Here is a 7444-nt window from a genome sequence, read left to right as displayed (position 1 = left end):
AAATATCTTCTCCCATTCTATAGGTTGTCTTTTAGTATTGTTGACTGAATCCTGTGCTGTGCAAAAGCTTCTTATCTTGATGAAGTTCCAATAGTTCATTTTTGCTTTTCTTTCTTCTGCCCTCGTGGAGCATCTTGTAAGAACTTACTCTGGCTGAGTTCAAAAAGGGTGTTGCCTGTGTTCTCCTCTAGGATTTTGATGGAATCTTGTCTCACATTTAGATCTTTCATCCATTTTGAGTTTATCTTTGTGAATGGTGAAAGAGAGTGGTCTAGTTTCATTCTTCTGCGTGTGGATGTCCAATTTTCCCAGCACCATTTATTGAAGAGACTGTCTTTCTTCCAATGGATACTCTTTCCTCCTTTATCGAATATTAGTTGACCATAACGTTCAGGGTAGACTTTTGGGTTCTCTATTCTGATCTATGTGTCGTTTTTGTGCCAGTACCACACTGTCTTGATGACCACAGCTTTGTAATACAACCTGAAATCTGGCATTGTGATGACCCCAGCTCTGGTTTTCTTTTTTAAAATTCCCCTGGCTATTCGGGGTCTTTTCTGATTCCACACAAATCTTAAAATAATTTGTTCTAACTCTCTGAAGAAAGTCCATGGTATTTTGATAGGGACTTCATTAAACGTGTAAATTGCCCTGGGTATCATTGACATTTTCACAATATTAATTCTGCCAATCCATGAGCATGGAATATTTTTCCATCTCTTTGTGTCTTCCTCAATTTCTTTCAGAAGCGTTCTATAGTTTTTAGGATATAGTTCCTTTACCTCTTTGGTTAGGTGTATTCCTAGGTATCTTATGCTTTTGGGTGCAATTGTAAATGGGATTGACTCCTTAATTTCTCTTTCTTCAGTCTCATTGTTAGTATATAGATATGCCACTGACTTCTGGGCATTGATTTTGTATCCTGCCATGCTGCCAAATTGCTGTATGAGTTCTAGCAATCTTGGGGTGGAGTCTTTTGGGTTTTCTATATAGAGTATGATGTCATCGGCAAAGAGGGAGAGTTTGACGTCTACTTTGCCACTTTGAATGCCTTTAATGTCTTTTTGTTGTCTGATTGTTGAGGCTACGACTTCTAGTACTATGTTGAATAGCAGTGGTGACAATGGACATCTCTGTTTTGTTCCTGATCTTAGGGGAAAGGCTCCCAGTGCTTCCCCATTGAGAATTATATTTGCTGTGGGCTTTATGTAGATGGCTTTTAAGATGTTGAGGAATGTTCCCTCTATCCCTACACTCTGAAGAGTTTTGATCAGGAATGGATGCTGTATTTTGTCAAATGCTTTCTCTGCATCTAATGAGAGGATCATATGGTTCTTGGTTTTTCTCTTGCTGATATGATGAATCACATTGATTATTTTACGAGTGTTGAACAAGCCTTGTGTCCCAGGAATAAATTCTACTTTGTCATGGTGAATAATTTTCTTAATGTACTGTTGGATCCTATTGGCCGTATCTTGTTGAGAATTTTTGCATCCATGTTCATCAGAGATATTGGTCTGTAATTCTCCTTTTTGGAGGGGTCTTTGTCTTGTTTTGTATTAAGGTGATGCTGGCCTAATAGAACGAATTTGGAAGTACTCCATCTCTTTCTATCTTTCCAAACAGCTTTAGTAGAATAGGCATGGTTTCTTCTTTAAACGTTTGATAGAATTCCCCAGGGAAGCCATCTGGCCCTGGACTTTTGTGTAGTGGGAGGTTTTTGATGACTGCTTCAATTTCCTCCCTGGTTATTGGCCTGTTCAGGTTTTCTATGTCTTCCTGTTCCAGTTTTTGTAGTTTGTGGCTTTCCAGGAATGCGTCCATTTCTTCTAGATTGTCTAATTTATAGGCATATAGTTGTTTATAATATGCTTTTAAAATCATTTGTATTTCCTTGGTGTTGGTAGTGATCTGTTCTTTCTCATTCATGATTTTATTAATTTGAGTCTTCTCTCTCTTCTTTTTCATCAGGCTGGCTAATGGTTTATCTATCCTATTAATTGTTTCAAAGAACCAACTCCTGGTTTTGTTAATCTGTTCCACAATTCTTCTGGTGTCGATTTCTTTGAGTTCTGCTTGAACTAGGGGAAAAACATTCCTTTCTGGCAAGAAATAACCAATTAAATGCAGCACTAGTAGTTAGTATATAGGCTACTTTCCCATTCCCCTCCTCCCACCCACCCCTCAGCATTCCATCTCCTCCCCCCAAATCTACTCAGTTAAAGTCTCTAGGTCTAAGTGGTCCGCAGTTTGGAACCTGGGGCATTGCTGATGGATTTCTGCAAATTGCTGATGTGGAAATTCTGTGAGGAGGCAGTTCCCACAGGCTGGAACTGGCCAAGTGGCTGTGGTGCCAGGCCAACCTGTCCCACTCTACTAATTGCCAAAGGGTGGAGCTGGAAAACCGTACTGCTGTGGGGGGCACATAGACTTGGTGAAGTGACCTAGAGAGGTAGCTGATGCTGCAGAGATGGGGGCAGAACCACCCAGATTTGAGGTCATGGGGATGCACAGCTGACCAGGTGTGGAGAACTTTCTTGCCATTCCAGGCCCCTCATAATTCATGTGTCCTTTGCTTCCTCTGCTGCCTGAGAGATTCATGGCATCTCGGGCCCAATTGTCTACCAACTTGTGTAGGTCATCTCTGAATGTGCCCTTCCTGCTGGATGTCATGGCAGGAGGTTGAGCTGGGGCAGCTTGGCTGTTCACTGTTCCCCCGACAGTGTTTCTGCTGCTGGTCCCTTGACCAGGAGCAGAAAGTCTTGGGACTGAAATGGCACCATCTTTGGTAAAGGCTGAGTAGAAGTTGTCACTGGAGGGAGATGGCTTAAGGGGCTGTAACAGCTGATTTGGTCCAGTCTCAGGGATGTTGCCAGGAGGGTGGAGGGTCTGCTGAGCATGCAAAACTGAAGCAGCACTCTGACCAGACAGGTTACCTGAAAGCTGGGGACTTTTATTCCCCAAAGAACTGCTGCGACTAGACTTGCTGCCTTTGCTTTTAGGGGGTCGCCTTCTTCTCCTTGAAAGGGGGACAGCTGGGGGGATAATGACAGCAGGGGGAACGTTTCCCAGTTTGGTATACAAAGATTCAATTTCATGCTTCCGGCGACTCTGCAGGTCTTGAATGTCAAGGGTGGCCTGTGATTGACAGAAAGAGAAAGTTTTTGGACACAGATCTGGCCCATGATTCTGAAGAGTTGTTTCAGGATCTCAGTCAACTTCAAGAGGCTTGGTTAGCTGAAGCACAAGTTCCTGATGATGAACAGTTTGTCCCAGATTTCCAGTCTGATAACTGTGCAGAAGATAGTTAATGGACAATTCCAGTTAATAGTGGCTTCACCGAACATGTTGTCAATTTTGTGTCTACCTCTAGGTTGACACTGAGTGGTCAGGTGTGACCCGATTTACTCTTGTGTTTTGCATAGTTGTCAGGACTTTATCTTTCAGAGAGGAGTAAAACCTTTTTCTTCAAATGGTCAAAAAGAAAATTCCGCTATTGTCTCACTGCCATGAGACAGTTCTGACTCATCCACACTGGGTGAGGGCCCAACAAGGACACTCTTTCCTCTAAAGCGACGGGCCAACAGTCTCCTGGTTCCCCATCGACCTGTCCTCCCTCTCGCACCCACTTCCCAAGGGAAATCCTCAGTCTCATTCGAAGTAGTCCCCGGCTGTGTCACAAGCCACCTTCTGTCTACTAAAAGGAGTAAGGAAGATGGACAAACATGAACCAGCCCGACAGATGGCACCTCCGCACGGAGGGGTTGGGGGGTGGGGCCCTCCCCGGACAAAAGGTGACTCTGAGCTTGAAAACATGAAAGGGCAGAAGCTCCCGGCCCCCGGCCCGGGCCCCGGGCCCCAGGCCCCGGCAGGCCCGCTCCGTCAGAAGAGCACTCAACTTTTGATTGCAGTCAGGGTTGTGAGTTTGAGCCCCACGTTGGGTCTAGAGATGATGAAAAATGAAGGAACAAACTCTCAATAACTTAAGTATGTATGGAGCGCCTGGGTGGCTCAGCGGTGGAGCGTCCAGGGATCCCCGGGTGGCTCAGCGGTTTAGCGTCTGCCTTCAGCCCAGGGCCTGATCCTGGAGACCCAGGATCGAGTCCCACGTCAGGCTCCCTGCATAGAGTCTGCTTCTCCCTCTGCCTGTGTCTCTGTCTCTGTGTCTCTCGTGAATAAATAAATAAAATATTAAAAAAAAGAAAGAAAGAAACGACTACAACATTCCATTTTAGGTGACGTCTATTTTTCTTTTTACCACAACTGGGGGGAAGAAAAGCAAAACAAACAAAAACAAACAACAACAACAACAAGACCCCACCCCCACCCCCCCACCCTGTCCTTGGCTCAGAGTAAGGGAATTCCTGGGTCAGGTTGAAAGAGGGGGAGGGGGTGATATCCTGTCGTCCGCAGTGTGGAAAACCAGGGTTCAGCAACCTGGAATTGTTTCTGCCTCGCCAGGTAGACAGACGTGGTCACTGTCGTCAGCCCTGCAAAAGCAAGGCAAGAGGGGATCCCTGGGTGGCGCAGCCGTTTGGCGCCTGCCTTTGGCCCAGGGCGCGATCCTGGAGACCCGGGATCGAATCCCATATCAGGCTCCCGGTGCATGGAGCCTGCTTCTCCCTCTGCCTGTGTCTCTGCCTCTCTCTCTCTGTGTGACTATCATAAGTAAATAAATAAAAAAAAGAAAAAAAAAAAAAAAGCAAGGCAAGAGGGAAGAACCTCCGCATTTCCAAGCACCTCGTAGGGGCAACCTGGGAGGCTCGCTGGGGTTAAGCAGCTGACTCTCGGTTTCATCCGCCAGGAGGTGGCACTCTTGACTCGCCCAGTGAGGCCGCGGCGACCTCTGGAAGGAAGGTATCAGGCTCACGGTTTCCGAGGGGCTCGGGTGGCTCCCGAGAAGTGGATCTGAGTGTCTCCAGGCTGTCTGATCCTATCTGAGTCTTAGGATGCGATTCCAGGGGCCCCTGGCCCGCTCGGTCAGTAGTGAGCACGACTCTTGACCTCCAGGCCGTGAGTGCGAGCCCTACGTTGGGAGTAGAGATCACTCTGAAAAATAAACCGGGGCGGGGGGGGGGGGGGGGGGGGCGGAGGAAGAGAAGAGAAAAGAAAAACAGATGCCATTGCACCAGGTCTTGGTGATACAAGGGATTCTTCCAACAGTGGCCGGTCACAATGAGAACATATTCCCACGGAACAGACCTCACGCAGGTGATTGGCAATTGCCATAAAAGAAAGATAACTCATTAGAAAAAGAGAGAGAAAGAGAGAAAAAGAAAAAAAGAAAAGAAAAGAAAAGAAAAGAAAAGAAAAAAGATAACTCACTGAGAGTTTCTGAACACTGACGGGTCACAGGTAGGGAGAAAAGATAAGGATTTTAAAGATTTTTTTTTCTTTAGATTTTATGTATTTATTCATGAGAGACACAAACGCACACACAGAGAGAGAGAGAGAGAGAGAGAGAGAGAGAGGCAGAGACACAGGCAGAGGGAGAAGCAGGCTCCATGCAGGGTCTCCAGGATCACGGCCTGGGCTGAAGGCAGCGCTAAACCGCTGAGTCACCAGGGCTGCCCAAGGATAAGGATTTTAATTTGTTTACAAACTCACTCGTTCCTCCAATTTCTCTAAGGTATAGATATCTCTACAGACAAAGTTTCCTTCAAACTGGAAGAGCAAACATGAGGGGATCAGCAGTGATTTGAACAAGAGTCTTTAAAAAAGGGTCATCAGGACGCCTGGGTGGTTCAGCGGTGGGAGCAGCTGTCTTTGGCTCAGGGTGTGATCCTGGAGTCCCTCATCGGTCTCTCCCTGCAGAGCCTGCTTCTCCCTCTGCCTGTGTCTCTGCCTCTCTCTCATTGTGTCTCTCGTGAATAACTAAATAAAGTCTTTAAAAAACAAAAACAAAGAAACCGGTCATCATTGTCTTTCGCTCTTTTCAGTTCCATGTTGTTCCTTTTAGTTCTGTTTGTTTAAGATTTTATTTATGTATGAGAGAGAGAGAGAGAGAGAGAGAGAGAGAGAGAGAGAGAGAAGCAGGCCCCATGCAGGGAGCCCGATGCGGGACTCGAACCCGGGACTCCGGGGTCACGCCTTAAGCCCAAGGCAGAGGCTCCACCGCTGAGGCACCCAGAAGTCCCTGGTTTTGTTCTGGGTAAATGCAGCTATTTCACTAGTTCTGGCAATTCATACTGTTGTTCGATGATCTCAGGGTGACCAGAAACTGAGATGTGTCAAAAGTCCTTTGCGTGGTTCTTCTGGAATCTGGGATAAATAAAAAATAAATAAATAAATAAATAAATAAATAAATGTGTGTGTGTGTGTGTGTGTGTGTGTGTGTGTGTTTTGTTTGTTTTTGCAAGAGCGTCAGAACGTGGCATGTACATGACATGGCGGTCACCGGTGAACGTGGTTAAAGACCCGAGGAGAGTTGGCTAGAGTGCAGTCGAGAAGAAAAACGGATTATGATTTGTCACACACGGCATTTTAACAATGTACCAGGGCACGTTACCACTTAACGAATTTACGTCGCTTTTGGAACACCCACAGCATTCACGCAACCAATATAATCTAAGAGGGCTTATGATTCTTTGTCTGACGCTGCTTCTCACGTGCCTTCACATAGCAGGTAAACGACCTATGTTAGTCAAGAGACTCAACCTAGGGCTAGACTTTTCTGGGATCCGCTGAAAATCCATGACCGGATGAAGGAACCAGCAAACAGCCGGGCAGCCAGCCGACCAGCCAGATACACAAACCATCCATCCATCCATCCAACCAACCAACCAACCAACCAACCAACCAACATCTCAGAAGCTTTCAAGGCCCGGGCCTATAAAGGATCACGGGTCATTACAAAACTGAAAACAATGTCAGTATCTGTTTCGCCAGGGTGGCCCTAGGAGATTCCACAGGAGCTTACAGAGTTGTCTCCAAAATGTAGCTCCTTTAATATTGAGAAGTTTTCACTCTCTCACGGAGGTAATTCGCGGATAAAAAGGAATATAAAAACCTGGCTGGTCCGGAGAGAGAAAATAATAATAATATATTTTTCTCTTCTCTGTTCACAATCCCTTGCCATGATGAGACTACCAACGCAAGGAAATCTCTTCATTTTAACAGAGACAAGAGCCGAGTCTTAATGCTATACCAGTGTACTAGTAAAGCTCACTTCTCCCAATCTCAGTCTGTCCTGACCATGCCTACAATTCCTTTTCAAAAAAATCTGCTTCCGGGACGCCTGGGTGTTTCAGTGGTTAAGCCTCTGCCTTTGGCTCAGGACGTGATCCCGGACTCCCGGGATCGGGTCCCATAGCGGGCTCCTTGCATGGAGCCTTCTTTTCCCTCTCTCTGCCTCCCTCTCTCCCTCCCTCCCTCCCTCTCTCCCTCCCTCCCTCCCTCCCTCCCTCCCTCCCTCCACTCCCTTCCTTCTGAATAAGTAAATAAA

The 7444-nt window shown here is 46.3% G+C and overlaps 1 long non-coding RNA gene across 1 annotated transcript; it reads right to left on the bottom strand.

The window, feature by feature from the left end:
• Window positions 1-4224: 4224 nt before the first annotated feature.
• LOC144309419 (uncharacterized) lies at window positions 4225-5020 on the bottom strand. The gene is made up of 2 exons (XR_013375403.1): window positions 4741-5020; window positions 4225-4490 (listed from the first exon to the last, which is right to left on the bottom strand). It is a non-coding gene; the product is annotated as an uncharacterized LOC144309419 (long non-coding RNA).
• Between the last annotated feature and the right edge of the window lie 2424 nt (window positions 5021-7444).

Source organism: Canis aureus, chromosome Y (assembly GCF_053574225.1).
Source record: "Canis aureus isolate CA01 chromosome Y, VMU_Caureus_v.1.0, whole genome shotgun sequence".
Taxonomy (NCBI): Eukaryota; Metazoa; Chordata; class Mammalia; order Carnivora; family Canidae; genus Canis; species Canis aureus.
The sequence above is the reverse complement of the archived record's forward strand: the minus strand, read 5'-3'. Positions and strand labels throughout refer to the sequence as shown.